Genomic DNA, 19,578 nt, shown 5'->3' with positions numbered 1-19,578 from the left:
ATACAACGTCTCACCTCAGCTGCACACAGAATACTATGTGACAGTGACCTGAGACAGGTGTTATCCTGGGCTGAGTGCTCTTGCAGAGGGACTATGTAACTGCATGAAGCACATGCAGGTTCCTTGTAAGTTTACTTGTCTGTGCAGGTAGAGACGACTGCTTCCTGCTTACCCTTTGCTCTCCTTGCTGCAGCACAATGTTCTCTGGCTTCAGGTCTCTATGGATGATCTTGTTCTCATGAAGGTATCTGAGAGCAGAAGCTGAGACAGAAAAAGCCAGTTGTTAGAGCTAAGTAACAGTACCTAGCATGAGCTCAGTAAGGATTCATCTATTCTATCTAGTAATAAGCATGGCTTTCACATCAGACCTTGTACAATCAAACATACAATGAAACACTGAGTGTCAGGGGTAAAGTCAGCACCATAGAACTCTGGACACAAATTGAGTTCTCTCTCCGGATGTTCCCTCACATCCTTCCTGTAAACTGTAGTAATGCTGGCTAGCTTCCAGTAGGCAAGAACCTCCCCAGACTCCCAACACTTTTGGGAGATGATCAAGATCATAAAAGATCAATCTGAAATGGAGTCACTAAGGTCACTACTGTATATCTGGAGAGTGGACTCAGGACTAAAAGGGTTTCCATAGTTCAGACAACTGAAGGTACTGCCACCACTTACCAATGTCAGATAACAAGATAAGAATAGCTTCTTCCCGCAAGCCACAGCAATTCTCCAGCTGGTCCAGGTACTGCAAGTAAGGAACACAGAATGTAGTCTTTCCCTTCTCTATCCCGAGGGAACTCCAGAGTTCCACAAATTCTCAGGGATGCAAGAAGTTTCAGCAACAGCAATTAAATTCTCCAGAAGCACAAAACTCTATGGACTGTGACTTGCGGTAGCAGCAATTACAGCTTTGTGCCTTGGTTTAATTGCATGGGAAAGAAGATGAAAGAAGTCACTGTCATCCCGTTTTCATCCTCCTATTTGTTCCATCCCTCTTTGCCTGACAGTATCAACTCCCATCTGAGGCCTAAGGTCTGTGTTTTAGCTATGGGCAGATTATAGCAAAGGTCAGAAAAGCCTTAGGATTAGAACTACCATGTGTTATCTCTTCCTATGACAGACAAGAGTTCATCACTTTCAGGAAGGGTACAGCCTACAGATGCACCTACCCCACAATGGTACCACATCTACATGACACCTTACAATCTTCCACTAGGTATCAATGAAGGTTCTCTCCCAAGAGTACTGATAGATGAGTCAGACTATGTAAATCGATTTGGAGAAAGCAGAAACTCTTCTTGGTGGATTGAAGAGGGCTTTGAAGTGTAAAGCTGCTGAAGAGATTAGAGGGAATAATGTATAGTTGTGACTGCATAGAAGGGACATACAGAAAGATGCTGCAACAAATAAATGAGACTATCAGAAAAAAAGCTAGCCTGCCAGACCATTGCCATAACTCTGCCTTTTTAGCAAAAGCGTATGATACTAGTAAAAACTAAAGGCTTAGTTGGGAAGAATCGGTAGAAATATTGAAAATAAGTCCTCACCTATCATCAAGCAAAGTCATTTTGCCTACACATTCTCTACACAAGAGAGAATCTTCACTCTCACCCAAAGTAGCAGTCTACAAGAAATGCAGATCCTCTTAAACCACAGTTAACACAAACTGACCCTTCAGCAGACCCTCTGCAAGAGATCTCTTAAGTAGGTGTCAGTAATCAGAATCTCAATTAACGCATTTAAATCACCATTACACTGCATCATCAGATAAGCCCATCTCTCTAATAGTGCACATGGTACTACTCTTGGCATCCTACAATTTAGGGAAAAAGTACTTGGAATTTACTTCTGTATTATTCCCCAGGAAGCACTCTCTCAGTTTCCTCCAGATGTAAATGAGTGTGCTTTAGCTTATCGAGTTTCTAAGTTTATCAAGTAAAAGCACATCTGGATCCAGCCTGGCAGTTTCCCTAGGAAGACCAGGACAGTTAGACCAGACAGCTGAGAAGTGATGGGTTGAAAAAATGTATAAAAAGAATTCTCATCATTTAAAACTTTCATTTAAAGTTACACCTTGAACTCCATTCACACTGTAAACTTCCTTTGTTCAACATCCTATCTTTTGTCTCTACAGATAATTTGATCTTTAGAGCTGATGTGAAAAACACTCCGAATGGAAGGCAAGCTCCCATGTCTCCTTGTGCTGGTAGGAGCAATCATGACTGTCCAGTGCCAGGTAAGAGGCTAAGGCATCAAATAATTCTCTTGCCATCTTCCTGTATTTTCAGCAGCATTTCTTTGCCATTGGCTGCAGCTGTCTGCATCAGACAGAATGAGAATCTGCTTAGCTCACTACAAATCAGAGGAAGAAAAATGTTACAAAGTGGTCTATCATTGTGGATGTGTTATGTGTTATCCTGGCTCGTTTTCATTTCAAGACTTGCAAGTAAACAAGTCTTCTCCGGGTATTCTTGGTGTATCTGTTCACTGTCACCTTTCACTGTTAATAAGAACTCCATTGTAACCAGCCTTCCGTCTTCTATGGTCATCATCTTCATCACTATTCTCACTTAAAACTGCACGTCAGTGGTTCCCTTGTCCCCTCACTTTAAGCCTCACACCACACACAGCTTGAGTAAATGCTACACAATTCCAGAACGTTTACTCCCTTTCTCAAAAAATTGCTATCCCACATTTCCTCCTTCTTATCTTCTTTCTCTTGTGGCCTAATCAAAGAAGCTTTCTAAATTGGTTTCCTCCATTAAACTTTATCCAAAATATTTCATTTAACTGGCTGCAAGAGACATGTCTCTTAAAGATAATCAAGCTACAAAGTCTCACGGGGAAACTGCATGTCAGTGAGCAAAAGTAACTGCTTGTTGACTGTACCTACCTTGGAAATTATTTGCTTGAACCTCCTTCAAATAGCAGAAAGCTGGCAAGCTTTAGTTAGCATTTGCAACGCCCCAAGAACACATAATGACTTCACACACAATGTGAGTACGGCATATCCCAAATTCACCTCACTCAGATGACAAGCAATCACCTGGTAATCTGTGGAACAAAATGATTTACAATTCTTAGGAACCCATACTGAGGTACTAGAGGCACTTTTCACTGTACTGTCTGACAAGAGGGCAGACAATTCCTCAGAGCTTCCTGATTTATATGCCCTTAAGAAAAGGACTGACTCTTTGAAGGCACTTGTTCTCTCATCTTTTTTAAGAGAGCAGTTACTCACAGAATTAACCTTCTTTGCTTGCAGGGCTTACACATGCGTTTCAAACGAGGAGCCAGATCTAGAGGTAAGCCAGGCTAACTAAAACCATGTTAGCTGGAGCATTATGAACATGGGAGGGGAATGCAAATCATGCTGAGGAAACAGAGCCTGAGAGCTTTTTGTCATGGTTATGTGGATGAGAGATTCAGAAGGCAAAATACCAGAGCGTTAATACCATCCACAACAAAGTTTTCCCCTCCCTCTGCTCTTCTTGAAAGAAAGAGAGACGAGTCAATAGTGGAACAGTACATTTGGCAGCACAGCAGCAAGAGAGATGGGACAATTGTGGTCGGAGAAGGAAAAAGGGCAACCCATTAGACAGATGCTCCCATCACAGATGCTTTTCTCCTGGAAATAGAAGGGAGTCCTTTTGCTCAGCCAGGTCTTTTCCCTGAACTAAAAGAGGATTTCCTTTCTCTGATTACAGCCATTTGCACAGATAATTCATCTGCAGAAATTTACCAATACAGGGGGACCTGGCTGAGGCTTTCAGGGAGCAGAATCAAATACTGTAGGTGTGGCAGTGGTTGGAGTCACTGCCACACTGTGCCTGTCAGAGGTAACTATGACAAAGAAAAAGGAAATGGTGAGAGCTTGTCCATCTAATCATCCACTGTCAGGGCCAGAGTTACTGCACAGAAAATTTGTCTGGGAATAGAAGAGGATAGAAAAGAAAATACCAGTATACACTGTCATGGGCGGGACTAAGTGGGAGTGGGCATGGAGCTGAGAAAGTCTGATAGAATATGTGGAGAGAATGAAACAGAGAAAAAATTGAAGCGCTACACAAAAAGGCTGTAAGCACATGGCAATAACAGGTGGGTAGGGAAAAACAGAACAGGCTAAAAGAGACTGACAGGAAAATGAAAGGTGTGTCTACATTTCCAGCTTCTTGCTTCTGTGAAATCTAACAGTATTTCCTGGCTTTTGCTTATTCCACAGCCTGCACCAGAAATAAAGGCTACAATGGTGGCCAGTGTCCACAGGCATATTATTCCCCACAGCTCTTCATCTGCCAGTGCCACCAAGGTTTCTCAGGGAAGCGGTGTGAAATAGGTGAGTATACCGCAGCAACTGCTGTGAACAATGCTATTGGGGTTAGCTGTGCAGTACACAAGGATGAGATACTCAGAAGCTCCTGCTGTAGGCTAGGCTCTCTAGTAAGTTGTCTTTTTTTATTCTAAAGCTAATACTACAAAGAACTTTGTCTTGGTTTAGGAAGACAGGTATCTGCTAGGTAAAATTACAATCAGAGGCTCTTTGGCAAAGATTTGGGAAATAGGAATAGCAGTTCTTTACTAGTATGTAATACAAAGCAAACAAACACAAAAAAAAAACTCCCCCCCCCCCACCAAACAACTACAGCATTAATGACAAACGACAACAGTACCAAGAACCTTGAGGGCTTTGTTTCACAAAACCCAGGGCAGTTTGGTTTCGGTGTCCCTGCAGGATCCTCAGAGCACCAAGCTAGAACAGTGGAAAAGTCCCGGGCTGGTCGCTGGGATGGCAGGGTGTCCCGGCAGGCAGGGGCAGGATGTCCCGGCAGGGCAGGGGGTGCAGGGTCACGCTGCAGCAAGAGGAGCAGCGCCGAAGAAAGCCGAAGGAGAGGCAGGGCCTGGACCAGCTCCCCGCGGGTGGCTGGGAAAACTCCGGATTCAGGCCGAACCGGTGATAGTAGATTTCCCAGGACTGGATCCCTTTGGCCACAGTGAAACTCCTCCAGCCAGCAACAGCCGTTCTCCCCTCCGCGTGCTTTTTGGCAGCTGAGCTCCTCCAGGAGCGGCCGACACGCGTCTCCCCGAACGCCGGAAGCAGAAAAGCACGCCGCTGCCTCAAGCTTTGTCTTTTACCTGCGTTATCTCCCCCTTCCACCTTTTGTCCACCTCTTTGTTTCAGTTAAGTACTCTCAAGTATCCAACACTTGATCTCCTTGGTAACTTGAGGGGAAAAAATTCTTTAGAGAAAGAAGGAACAAACCTAACCCCCAACATTATCCACCCCGAATTTTTTTCCCATACCAACATATTACATTGAGTTTTAACTGTTAAAAATAGATATATATATATGCAAATATGGATGCAGCCACATTGTCATGGGTAGTTCACCCCAAAACAAGGTCCCCTTGAGGTATGCATCGGGTCTCTCCATCCTTTTGCATCACCCACCAGGTGCAACCTGGTCCCTGAGCGAAGACAACCCCACGGATGGGATTGTCTTTGCTGGAGGCAGGATTAATCCAAACAGTTTTTCCCAGCATACCTCTCATGTGTACCACTGGAACCTTATCTCCGTCTGTCTTTTGCAAGGGCTCAGATTGGGCAGGACCTGCTCGGTTGGTGGAACCTCGAGTGTTCACCAACCAGGTGGCCTTTGCTAAATTAGTATCCCAATTCTTAAAGGTTCCCCCACCCAGTGCTTTCAAGGTAGTTTTAAGCAGGCCATTGCACCGTTCAACTTTCCCGGCCGCTGGTGCATGATAAGGAATATGGTACACCCACTCAGTGCCATGTTCTCTAGCCCAGGTGCTTATAAGACTATTCTTGAAATGAGTCCCATTGTCCGACTCGATTCTCTCAGGGGTGCCATGTCTCCACAGGACTTGTTTTTCCAGGCCCAGGATGGTGTTCCGGGCAGTAGCATGAGGCACAGGGTAGGTCTCCAACCATCCAGTGGTGGCTTCCACTATGGTTAGCACATAACGCTTGCCCTGGCGGGTTTGGGGAAGGGTGATGTAGTCAATCTGCCAGGCTTCCCCATATTTATATTTGGACCACCGCCCACCATACCATAAGGGCTTCACCCGCTTGGCTTGCTTGATTGCAGCACATGTCTCACAGTCATGGATAACCTGAGAAATACTGTCCATGGTTAAATCCACCCCTCGGTCTCGGGCCCACTTATAGGTGGCATCTCTGCCCTGATGACCCGAGGCATCATGGGCCCATCGGGCTAGGAACAACTCTCCCTTGTGTTGCCAATCTAAATCTATCTTTGACACTTCTATCTTGGCAGCCTGATCTACCTGCTTGTTGTTTTGGTGTTCCTCATTAGCCCGACTCTTGGGAACATGGGCATCTACATGGCGGACTTTCACAGGCAGCTTCTCTAAACGAGTGGCAACGTCCTTCCATTCATCAGCAGCCCAGATTGGTTTTCCTCTACGCTGCCAGTTGGCCTTTTTCCACCTTTCCAGCCAGCCCCACAGAGCATTGGCTACCATCCACGAATCAGTGTAGAGGTAGAGCTTTGGCCACTTCTCTCTTTCAGCAATGTCAAGGGCTAATTGAACAGCTTTGAGTTCAGCAAGCTGACTTGATCCCCCTTCTCCTTCAGTGGCTTCTGCAACCTGTCGTGTGGGGCTCCATACGGCTGCTTTCCACTTACGGTTCATTCCCACGATGCGACAGGAACCGTCAGTGAAGAGAGCGTAGTGTGTTTCTTCTGCTGGCAGTTGGTTGTACGGAGGAGCTTCTTCAGCCCGTGTCACTTGTACCTGCTCCTCTTCGTCCGTGAGACCGAAGTTTTCTCCTTCCGGCCAGTTTGTAATTATCTCCAAAATCCCAGGGCGATTTGGGTTTCCAATACGGGCACGCTGTGTGATGAGGGCAGTCCATTTGCTCCATGTGGCATCAGTGGCATGGTGTGTGGAGGGAGCCTTTCCTTTAAACATCCACCCCAGCACTGGTAGTCGGGGTGCCAAGAGGAGTTGTGCTTCTGTGCCAATCACTTCTGAGGCGACTTGAACTCCTTCATAGGCGGCCAAGATCTCCTTCTCTGTGGGAGTGTAGTTGGCTTCAGATCCTCTGTAACTTCGACTCCAGAATCCCAGTGGTCGGCCTCGGGTCTCCCCTGGCACCTTCTGCCAAAGGCTCCAGGACAAACCGTTGTTCCCGGCTGCAGAATAAAGCACATTCTTCACATCTGGTCCCGTCCTGACTGGGCCAAGGGCTACTGCATGAGCAATCTCCTGCTTGATCTGGGCAAAGGCTTGTTGCTGTTCAGGGCCCCAGTGGAAATTGTTTTTCTTGCGGGTAACCAGGTAGAGAGGGCTCACGATCTGACTGTACTCAGGAATGTGCATCCTCCAAAAACCTATGGCTCCTAGGAAAGCTTGTGTTTCCTTTTTGCTGGTCGGTGGAGACATTGCTGTGATCTTATCAATGACCTCAGTGGGGATCTGCCGCCGTCCATCTTGCCACTTTACTCCCAGGAACTGGATCTCTCTGGCAGGTCCCTTGACTTTGCTCTTCTTGATGGCAAACCCGGCTTTCAGCAAAATCTGGATGATCCTCTCTCCTTTCTCGAACACTTCAGCTGCAGTCTTTCCCCACACAATGATGTCATCAATGTACTGTAGATGTTCCGGAGCCTCACCTTTCTCCAGTGCAGCCTGGATCAGCCCATGGCAGATGGTGGGGCTGTGTTTCCACCCCTGGGGCAGCCGGTTCCAGGTGTACTGCACGCCCCTCCAGGTGAAAGCAAACTGAGGCCTGCATTCTGCAGCCAGAGGAATGGAGAAAAATGCATTGGCAATGTCAATAGTGGCATACCACCTCGCTGCCTTGGACTCCAGCTCGTACTGAAGTTCCAGCATGTCCGGCACAGCAGCGCTCAGCGGTGGAGTCACTTCATTCAATGCACGATAGTCCACAGTCAGTCTCCATTCTCCATCAGACTTGCGCACAGGCCAGATGGGGCTGTTGAAGGGTGAGTGGGTTTTGCTGACCACCCCTTGGCTCTCCAGCTCACGGATCATCTTGTGGATGGGGATCACGGCGTCCCGATTTGTCCGATACTGCCGACGGTGCACTGTCGAGGTGGCAACAGGTACTTGTTGTTCTTCTACCTTCAGGAGTCCCACTGCAGATGGGTTCTCTGATAGTCCCGGCAAGGTGTTCAACTGCTTAATGTTCTCTGTCTCCACAGCAGCTATTCCAAAAGCCCATCTGAGTCCTTTAGGGTCTTTATAATATCCATTCCTGAGGAAGTCTATGCCCAGAATACATGGAGCCTCTGGGCCGGTCACAATCGGAAGTTTCTGCCACTCCTTCCCGGTCAGGCTCACCTCGGCTTCAACCAGAGTCAGTTCCTGTGATCCCCCCGTCACCCCGGCAATGGAAATCGGTTCTGCCCCCACATGTCCTGATGGCATTAGAGTACACTGCGACCCAGTATCTACTAAAGCTTCATATTTTTGTGGCTCTGATGTGCCAGGCCATCGAATCCACACAGTCCAAAAAACCCGATTTTCCCGTGCCTCTTCCTGGCTAGAGGCAGGGCCCCTCTAGCACTGGTTATTATTCCCTTCTTGGACGTACATGGTAGAGGTTCCTTCGAGGGAATCTGACACAGCATTCCCACCTCCGTAATACCTGGCAGCTTGCTCATGGGAGGCTGAGGCTACCTTCATTCTAGTGGAACTCCCTCTGTTAGCGTTTCTCTCCTTGAGCTCACGTACCCGTGCTGCCAGGACAGAAGTAGGTTTCCCATGCCACGCTCCCATGTCCTCCCCATGGTCCCGCAGATAAAACCACAGGTCAGCACGAGGGGTGTACCCTCTCTCTCTCGCTGGGGGATGTTGGGCTCTGATTCTGGGGCCTGTGACTCGCACCGGTGCTACATGGGAACTGTTCCTTCTCATCTCCTCTCTTATTTCCCTCATCTCCTCTTTGAGTTCTTTCACCACCGCAGAGACATGAGCCTGCATTGGGCCACTGATCATACTTTCATAATTTCTGAGCTTGTTGGCAACAGAACCCACTGTCTCTCGGTTATCCTCGGCATTAATTGTTGCGATGAATGTGGCGTATTGGGATGGTCCATGAGTTGCCAGATTCCACAACATGTGCCCTGTGCATTTAACCTTGTCGGGGTCATTATCATGCTGTCCGGTCCTCCCAAAAAGTACTTCCAATACTGCCACTTCTCTCAACTGTTGGATTCCTTCCTCAAGGGTCTTCCATCGCATTCTATTGTTGTGCTCTTGCATTCTGTCTCTGTGGACAAATCTCTCTCTCACACTCATTAGAAGTCGTTCCCAAAGGGAAAGGGGCCCTTGCTCTCTTACAAATACCTGATTTATACCTGAGTCCTGGGTCAAGGGTCCCAAATTCCTTGCTTCAGCACTATCCAGTTGCACACCTGTACCCATAAGGTCCCAGACTCGGAGTAGCCAGGCTGTATAAGCCTCACGTCCTCGTCGTGCAATATCTTTTTGCAGATTACGTAGACTTTCATATGTCAGGGACTCAGTGATGATCTCAACCTGTGGCTCTTCTGTGGGCTGTGAGGACCCTCCTTTCTTACCCTTAATATCAGGATCTGACGATTTCACTTTACACTTCCTTGTTTCCACAGGGGCGACTGCTGCTGGCTGTGGCTGCCCTTGTGGTTCAGCTGGAACCTGGACAGTTGTAACATCTGTGGGTTCCACTGCTGCACCATCAGTCTCTGCCTTCTCGGGGCAGGGGGAGGGTTTTTCATGAGCTGGGGAAATGTACTCCTTCAGCATTTGGCCTATCTCTTTTACCAGAACCTCAACCCAATCCGGGTGGGTCCTTTCTGAGGCAGGCTGTGGGGCAGAGTCAGGCTCTGGGGTATCATCCCTATTCTGTGGGGTAGGTATCAGGGTGGTTATCCAGGTCAATCTTCCCTTATCTCAGAATGCTAAACAGAATACGCATATTAGCAGCACCAGCCATTGTATGATATCATTAGCATTCAGAGAGGATTTAAACCCTTCAAAAACTGGTGGGGCAGACCCAAAGAGGTGGGTAAAGGGTTGGGAAAAAGAAACTTCCCCCGGTGTCATTTCCTCCCAGTAGGTACCATTGTTAAAGTAACTCCAAAAACACACAGTTAGTGTACGATAGCCCTGAATCCATGTGCCTGCCTTCCAGAGGAAATTAAAAATACATGAGTTCTTCACCTTATTAAGCCATAAAATAAACTGGATGACAGTCACAGTAGCCTTAGTTATAGGGCCCATGTTTAGATAAGGGCCTGCAAATGGAAGGAATACAGCCACAACCACATGCCACCCAAACCAGGCTAAGTTAGACCACATGATGCAGCCTAATGAGGTTTTTATATCCAACGCACACAAAAGAAAGTACTAGGTTAGTTAAGAACTGCTATTTCTCTTCCCTTTTCTTTTCTCAGTGCCCTCAAGCCCCACACTTGGGTGCCAAAATTTGTCTTGGTTTAGGAAGACAGGTATCTGCTAGGTAAAATTACAATCAGAGGCTCTTTGGCAAAGATTTGGGAAATAGGAATAGCAGTTCTTTACTAGTATGTAATACAAAGCAAACAAACACAAAAAAAAAACCTCCCCCCCCCCCCCACCAAACAACTACAGCATTAATGACAAACGACAACAGTACCAAGAACCTTGAGGGCTTTGTTTCACAAAACCCAGGGCAGTTTGGTTTCGGTGTCCCTGCAGGATCCTCAGAGCACCAAGCTGGAACAGTGGAAAAGTCCCGGGCTGGGAGCTGGGATGGCAGGGTGTCCCGGCAGGCAGGGGCAGGATGTCCCGGCAGGGCAGGGGGTGCAGGGTCACGCTGCAGCAAGAGGAGCAGCGCCGAAGAAAGCCGAAGGAGAGGCAGGGCCTGGACCAGCTCCCCGCGGGTGGCTGGGAAAACTCCGGATTCAGGCCGAACCGGTGATAGTAGATTTCCCAGGACTGGATCCCTTTGGCCACAGTGAAACTCCTCCAGCCAGCAACAGCCGTTCTCCCCTCCGCGTGCTTTTCGGCAGCTGAGCTCCTCCAGGAGCGGCAGACACGCGTCTCCCCGAACGCCGGAAGCAGAAAAGCACGCCGCTGCCTCAAGCTTTGTCTTTTACCTGCGTTATCTCCCCCTTCCACCTTTTGTCCACCTCTTTGTTTCAGTTAAGTACTCTCAAGTATCCAACACTTGATCTCCTTGGTAACTTGTGGGGAAAAAATTCTTTAGAGAAAGAAGGAACAAACCTAACCCCCAACAAACTTTTAAGCACATCTTGGTTGTTCTAGGTGTCTCTTAATAAAACTCTAAATTTTGTAACTGAAGACCTTCATATACACTTACAGACTGCCTGACAGGGCATTTTCACTGACTTACTAGACAAGACATTTGAGAGCCAAGTTTAAACAGAACAGAGACTGGGGAAACTGTCAGGGAAAAGAATTGGTATGCTGTCCTTAGATTTTCAGATCTTACCTTGTTTTCAGATACTGAAGTTAAATGCTACAAAGACACTGGAGTAACATATAGGGGTATCTGGAGCACGGCAGAGAGTGGAACTGAATGTTTAAATTGGAATAGCAATGGCCTGGTGGACTGGTTCTCTCCACAAGCAGAGAAGCTTCTGCGGCACGGAAAGTGCGTCTCCTAGCCTGGGAAGCGAGAAAGCGCCTGCTCGCCGCGACTAGTAACTAATAACTAGGACTGGTTCCATTGACGCATGCCACACGAGTTTCTTCACCTTACATAGCTTTCATTTCTACTTATGAATGCAATTGACTTTCCCTGCTGTTACTAGTTTTCCTCAGATTTTTAGTCCAGAGGGACTTTTATCCAAAAGGTCCAGGGACAAATAAGCACCAGAGTTTAACTTAACTGTGTTTTCATTCATTTCCACTGTGCTTAAAATTCAAGACTTAAATAAAACTGAAAACACTCCTTCTGCAGTATCCTATACGCAGAATTTGAAAGTTTAAGTAAACTTTAGCATTCCAAGTAACAAGAATTTCCTGTGATCCCCATTTTAATGATGGAGAAGTGGAGCCTCCTCACAATTTCACAGGAGAGCTGGCAAAACCAGGAATGGGTGTCATAATTTCGATCTTTAACCACAGGCATATATTATTTGCTAGATAATATTTTTGTTACGTTGTCTCTGAATTCTGCACATTGTACTGCTCAATGCTGTTCTGATTAGTAAGACGAGCTGCTTTTCAACCTACTTTGTAACTGTATTTGCCTGAGCTCCCTCCTCTTACTGCATTCTTATGGTGCAAATGGTGTAAGTCGTTAACTTTCTATTACTGTATTCTGTCTCAGCTGTGCTTTTGATGATTACTTGCATCGTGCACTGGGAACGTGTGGGCACGAGGAACTGTGTGGTCTCCGTACTATGGCTGCCTCTTCTTACTGACATCTCTTGACAGGCAGTTTTTCTGGCTGGAAGCTTTGATTCTCAAATAATATGCTAATAGTTAATTATGCTGTCTTCTGATTGTGATGGAACGTGAACAACTGTATTAATAACTAAAATGGGCTTTTTCTTTTCCATGTGTAGTGGTTTGGAAGCAAAACAAATGAGAGGCTCCAAGTCAGAGATACAATTTAATAGGAAAAAAAAAAAAAAGGAAAGAAAGTAAACTAAAATAGATGCAATAATGCAAAAGACCACTGACAGAGTCAGAATACAACCTGAGCGCAGTGATGGAAGCAGTCCAGATGAGGTGGTCTTCCTGAAGCAGTGATCCTGTAGAAAGGTCTCGTAGCTCGGGTCCTCTGGGAATCCAGTGGGTAAGCGCCCCTCTGGTGTTCAGAGTCTCAGCTTATATCCAGGCTGGAATGCTTGGTTCCTCCCTCTGGGCGGAGCATCTCACAATGGGATGGTGAGTCATGTGATAAGGCCTGATGGGCCCATTAACAGGAGGTAGTCCAGGAGGGGGTTATCTGTGAGCTGTGTAGCAAAGGTGCTGATGGGCCATTAACAGAAGATAAGCCAGAGTGGAGGAGGCAGGGAGCACTGCCTCACCTGGTTTCAACAGTTCATGAAGATGGTGATAGAATATACTTCAACCCAGGACAAATTTTTAAAGCCCCAAAATCCCCTAAATTCACCCCAAAATTTCCACCCAAAATCCCAAAAATTCACCCCAAAATTCCCACTAAAAATTGGGATTTTTAGAGCCCCAAAATCCCTAAAAATTCACCCCAAAATTTCCCCCCAAAATGCCAAAAATCACCCCAAAATTCCCACTAAAAATTGGAACTTTTAGAGCCCCAAAATCCCCCAAAATTCACCCAAAATGCCCCAAAAATGACCCCAAAGATTCCCACTAAAAATCGGGATTTCAGAGCCCCAAAATCCCAGAACATGACCCCAAAATCCCGACTGAAAACTGAGATTTTTTTAAGCCCCAAAAGCTCCCAAATTCACCCCAAACTTCCCACCCAAAATTCCCCCAAAATTCCCATTAAAATTGAAATTTTTAGAGCCCAAAGATCCCCAGAATTCACTCCAAAATTTCCTGCTTAAAGTGGGAATTTTTAGAGCCCCCAAATCCCAAAAATTCCCCCAAAAAATTGAGATTTTTAAAGCCCCAAAATCCCCCAAATTCACCCCAAAATTCCCACCTAAAATCCCTCAAAAAACCGCAAAATTCCCACTAAAAATTGGAATTTTTAAAGCCCTAAAATCCCCTAAATTCACCCCAAAATTTCCACCCCAAATCCCAAAAATTTACTCCAAAATTCCCCCCCAAAATTGAGATTTTTAAAGCCCAAAAATCCCCTAAATTCACCCCAAAATTTCCACCCAAAATCCCTAAAAATGACCCTAAAATTTCCACTGAAAACTGAAATTTTTTAAGCCTCAAAATCCCTCAAATTTACCCCAAAATTCCCCCAAAAAATTGGGATTTTGAGAGCCCCAAGAATCCCAAAAATTCACCCAAAAACTCGAATTTTTGAAGCCCTAAAATCCCCAAAATTCACCCCAAAATTTCCACCCAAAATCCCAAAAATTTACTCCAAAAATTCCCACTGAAAATTGGGATTTTTAAAGCACCCAAATCCCCAAAATTCACCCCAAAATTCCAACTAAAAATTGGGATTTTCAGAGCCCCAAAATCCCCCCAAAAAACCCCAAAATCCCCACTAAAAATTGGAACTTTTAGAGCCCCAAAATCCCCCAAAATTCACCCAAAATGCCCCCAAAATGACCCCAAAAATTCCCATTAAAAATCAGGATTTCAGAGCCCCCAAATCCCAGAAAATGACCCCAAAATTCCGACTGAAAAATGGGATTTTTAGAAGCCCCAAAATCCCCCAAGTTCACCCCAAAATTCCCACTAAAAATCCCCCCATTAAAACCCAAAATTCCCACTAAAAATTGGGATTTTCAGAGCCCCAAAATCCCCAAAAATTCACCCAAAATGCCCCAAAAATGACCCCAAAAATTCCCACTAAAAATCGAGATTTCAGAGCCCCAAAATCCCAAAAAATGACCCCAAAATCCTGACTGAAAACTGAGATTTTTTAAGCCCCAAAATCCCTCAAATTCACCCCAAAATTCCCACCCAAAATTCCCACTAAAATTGAGATTTTTTAGAGCCCAAAAATCCCCAAAATTCACCCCAAAATTTCCTGCTGAAAGTGGGAATTTTTAAAGCCCCAAAATTCCCCCCAAAATTCCCACCTAAAATCCCTCAAAAACCCCCAAAATTCTCACTAAAAATTGGGATTTTTAGAGCCCCAAAAATCCCAAAAATTCACCCAAAAATTGGAATTTTTAAAGCCCCAAAATCCCCTAAATTCACCCCAAAATTTCCACCCAAAATCCCCTAAATTCACCCCAAAATTCCCACTAAAAATTGGAACTTTTAGAGCCCCAAAATCCCCCAAAATTCACCCAAAATGCCCCAAAAATGACCCCAAAAATTCCCATTAAAAATCGGGATTTCAGAGCTCCAAAATCTCAAAAAATGACCCCAAAATTCTGACTGAAAAATGGGATTTTTGAAGCCCCAAAATTACCCAAATTCACCCCAAAATTCCCAGCAAAAATCCCCCAAAATTCTCACTAAAATTGAGATTTTTGGAGGCCCCAAATCCCCAAAAATGACCCCAAAATTCCCACTAAAAATTAAAATTTTTAGGAGCCCCAAAATCCCCAAAATTCACCCAAAAATTGGAATTTTTGAAGTCCCAAAACCCCCAAAATTCACCCCAAAATTCCCACTAAAAATTTGGATTTTTAAAGCCCCCAAATCCCCCAAATTCACCCAAAATTCCCACTGAAAATTGGGATTTTTGATGCCCCAAAATCCCCAAAATTCTCCCCAAAAGTCCCAAAAAACCCCCAAACCCCCTCCCAGTACAAACCTGTACAAACCAGTAAAGAAAAACCCCAAACCAGTATAAACCAGTACAAACCAGTCACCCCAAATCCCTTCCCAGTTCATCCCAGTTCATCCCAGTGACCCCTAAACCCCCTCCCAGTACAAACCAGTAAGGAAAACCCCCAAACCAGTACAAACCAGTATAAACCAGTAACTCCCGGTATCCCCCAGCGCCGGGCCCTGGCCCTGAGCCGCTCCCTGGAGGCTGCTGAGCGTCGAGAGATCCCAGTTCAAACCAGTATGGACAGGTGAGGGCACTGGGACGGGGACTGGGAGGCACTGGTTTATACTGGGATGAACTGGGAGTGGGTTTGGGGGTCACTGGTTTATACTGGGATGAACTGGGAGTGGGTTTGGGGTCACTGGTTTGTACTGGGATGGACTGGGAGAGGGTTTGGGAGTCACTAGTTTATACTGGGATGGACTGGGAGTGGGTTTGGGGGTTACTGGTTTATACTGGTTTAAACTGGTTTCGGGGTTTCTGGGCGTGGTGTAACCTTTGCCCCTCCCCCCACAGGTGAACCGACCACGCCCCTCGTCAGGCCACGCCCCCTTCCCTTATATAGATCGACAACAAGGGCGGGACAAGCTGGGCGGGGCCTGGGGGTTAATGGGTTCTACTGGGAGGGAGTGCGAGGGGCCAACGCAGATCTGACCCCGCCCACCGCGCCGATATGCAAATTTATGTAAATGAGAGCACCAATAAACGCGAATGACGTCACTGACCACGGGGACTGGGAGTTACTGGTTTGTACTGGGAGGGGCCTGGGCGTGGCTCTGACCCCTCCCCCCTCACTGATGCACCAGCCTTATGTAAATTTATGCAAATGAGAGGCAAAATAAACGCGGGTGACGTCATTTGTACGCCGAGGAGCAAAGCGGCGCCGGGGGAATGATGGGATAAACCGAGGCACAGAGCGCCGCAGGGCATGACGGGATACACCGAGGCGCAAAGCGGCGCGGGGCATGACGGGATACAGCGAGGCGCAAAGAGGCGCGGGGCATGACGGGATACACCGAGGCGCAAAGAGGCGCCGTGGGGAATGACGGGATACACCGAGGTGCAAAGCAGTGCCGCAGGGCATGACGGGATACAGCGAGGCGCTAAGCAGCGCGGGGCACGATGGGATACACCAAGGCGCAGATCGGCGCCGCGGGGCCCGACGGGATACACCGAGGCCCCAAATGACCCCAAAATTGTCCCAAATTTCCCCCCAAAAAAATCCGCCCCAAATTTCCCCAAAAATTCCCCTCAAACTTCTCCAAAATCTAAAAAAATGCCCAAAATTTCCTCAAAAGTCGCAAAAAATCCCCAAATTTTACCAAAATCCCCCCCAAAATTCCCAAAATGTCTTCAAAAATCCCCAATATTCTTCAAAATTCCCCAAATATCTCCCGCAAAATTGTCCCCAAATCCGCCCAAAATCGACCAAAATTCTCCTGAATTTCCCCCCATAAACAGCCCACAAAAATTCCCAAAATTTCCTCAAAAATTCCCCAAATTTTACCAAAATTCCCCCAAATAACCCCCAAATTTCCGGAAAAAAACCCCCAAATTTCCCCCCAAAAGACCAAATTTTTTTCCCAAATTCCTCCCAAAATCCCCCAAAATTTCCCCCCAAATCCCCTGAATTTTCCCAAAATCCCCAAAATTCCCCCAATTTTTTCCAAATTACCCGAAATTTCCCCCAAATTCTCTCAAATTTCCCAAAAAATCCCCCCAAATTTGCCCCAAAATGACCCCAAATCCTCAAAATTCTCCCAAAATTCCTTCAAAACTCCCCAAAATTCCCCCAAATTTTCCCAAAATCCGCCAAATTCTCTCCCCGCAGAGCGCCCACTGGTGGCCCTCAAGGTCGGAAAGTTTTGGGGGAAAAACCCCCAAATTTGGGGAAATTTGGGGTAAAAATTTGAGAATTTGGGGGAAATTTGGGATTTTTGGAGTCATTTTTAGGGGAATTTTGGGGGGGAAATGGAGGATTTGGGAAATCTGGGAGAATTTTGGGGAAATTTTGGGAGATTTGGGGGAAAATTGGGAATTTGGGGATTTTGGGGGGAATTTTTAGGGGATTTTGGGGGAAAATCGGGAAAATTTTGGGTTTTTTGATGGTTTGGGGTCGTTTTTAGGGGGATTTTTGGGGAAAATTTGGGGGGAAAACCCCAAAATTTGGGAAAATTGGGAAAAAAATTGGGAACATTTGGGGGGATTTGAAAAATTTGGGAATTTTTGTGGAAAATTTTGTGGAAAATTTTGGGGGAATTTTTTGAGGATTCTGTGGGAAACTTTTGGAATATTAAAAAAATTGGGAAAAATTGGGAAAAAAATTGGGAAAAATGGGGAAAAATTGGGAAAAAATTGGGAAAAATGGGGGGAAAAATTTTGGGAATTTTTTCGGGGAAAAAAATTGGAATTTTGGGGGGGGGAAATTTGGAGTTTTTGGGAAATTTGGGGATTTTTGTGGGAATTTTGAGGGATCCCCCCTCTGCCCCATAGATCCCGAATCCCAAACCCCGCCCCACAGATCCCATCCCCGCCCCTCAGATGGCTCCTGCCCCACAGATTGTCCCGCCCCCGTCTCTGCCCCACAGGAGCCGCTGGAGCCGCCCCATAGGATCCGGCGCCCCCCGAGTGACCTCCTGAGCAACCCCTGCCACGGTGAGCCCCACGGCTGAGCCCTGACCCACGGATCTGTGACCCACGGCTGAGCCCTGACCCACAGAGCCCTGACCCACGGATCTGTGACCCACGGCTGAGCCCTGACCCACAGAGCCCTGACCCACAGAGCCCTGACCCACGGATCTGCGACCCACGGCTGAGCCCTGACCCACAGAGCCCTGACCCATAGATCTGTGACCCACGGCTGAGCCCTGACCCACAGAGCCCTGACCCACAGAGCCCTGACCCACGGATCTGTGACCCACGGCTGAGCCCTGACCCACAGACCCACAGAGCCCGGACCCACAGAGCCCTGACCCATAGTACTGTGACCCACGGCTGAGCCCTGACCCACAGAGCCCTGACCCACAGAGCCCTGACCCACAGAGCCCTGACCCATAGTACTGTGACCCACAGAGCCCTGCCCCACAGAGCCCTGCCCCACAGAGCCCTGACCCATAGATCTGTGACCCACAGAGCCCTGCCCCACAGAGCCCTGACCCACAGAGCCCTGACCCATAGTACTGTGACCCACGGCTGAGCCCTGCCCCACAGAGCCCTGCCCCATAGTACTGTGACCACAGAGCCCTGCCCCACAGAGCCCTGACCCATAGTACTGTGACCCACAGAGCCCTGACCCACAGAGCCCTGCCCCACAGAGCCCTGACCCATAGATCTGTGACCCACAGAGCCCTGCCCCACAGAGCCCTGACCCACAGAGCCCTGACCCATAGTACTGTGACCCACGGCTGAGCCCTGACCCACAGAGCCCTGATCCACAGATCCCGGACCCACAGAGCCCTGACCCAGAGAGCCCTGACCCATAGATCTGTGACCCACAGATCCCTGCCCCACAGATCCCTACCCCACAGATCCCTGCCCCACAGATCCCTGCCTTGCCAGGGGCCGGGGCTCAGGCCTTGGCCTTTTGGATTCATGGAACACATCCAGGTTTGCTCAGCACCAGAGACACCTTTGCCTTGTCTGTCCCCACCTGTCATCAGTGCCTGCAGTGATGGAACCTGGGGACACTTTCTCCATTGGGTCTCTCTGTGTGTCCCATTAAAACTGCAAAAAACTTCAGTGTTTTAATTTACCTTTGAGTTCTTGAGAAGTTTTTGGAACACTCTTTCAGGGACAGAGTTGAATGGAAACACCAAATCCACGGGAGGGTCATTCAAGTCCTTGTGCTGTTTCTGTGCTGCTGAGCTGGGCCGGGCTCCTGGCACAGAGGCAGCTCCTGGCAACAAAGGAAACTTTTAGAAAGACATTTCCCCTGAGGAGAAATTCTCCTTCAGATGGGTCACCTGTATTATTTGAAATGTACACTCAGAGTGAAAGTTTACAGTGGCATAACAACCTTTTCTGTTCCTTTCTCATTAATTGTTAACCCTCTCCTTTTTGTTTGTTTTGGTTCATTTTGCTTTTAACAATAGAGAACATCATTCTTACATAGAATATTAGGTTTGATTGATTGATATCTACGCCTGTAGAACCCACACCTATGGAATATTAAGT

The 19,578-nt window shown here is 47.1% G+C and overlaps 1 long non-coding RNA gene across 1 annotated transcript; it reads right to left on the bottom strand.

Moving 5' to 3' along the window:
- Window positions 1-712: 712 nt before the first annotated feature.
- Window positions 713-19,277, bottom strand: LOC136305157 (uncharacterized). The gene is made up of 4 exons (XR_010725083.1): window positions 19,158-19,277; window positions 12,703-13,036; window positions 2,897-3,057; window positions 713-748 (listed from the first exon to the last, which is right to left on the bottom strand). It is a non-coding gene; the product is annotated as an uncharacterized lncRNA (long non-coding RNA).
- Window positions 19,278-19,578: the final 301 nt, after the last annotated feature.

The sequence above is a fragment of the Chamaea fasciata genome, unplaced genomic scaffold, assembly GCF_029207755.1.
Source record: "Chamaea fasciata isolate MVZ Bird 193981 ecotype frontalis unplaced genomic scaffold, bChaFas1.0.hap1 SCAF_295, whole genome shotgun sequence".
NCBI lineage: Eukaryota > Metazoa > Chordata > Aves > Passeriformes > Sylviidae > Chamaea > Chamaea fasciata.
This window is presented reverse-complemented; position numbering and strand designations above follow the sequence as displayed.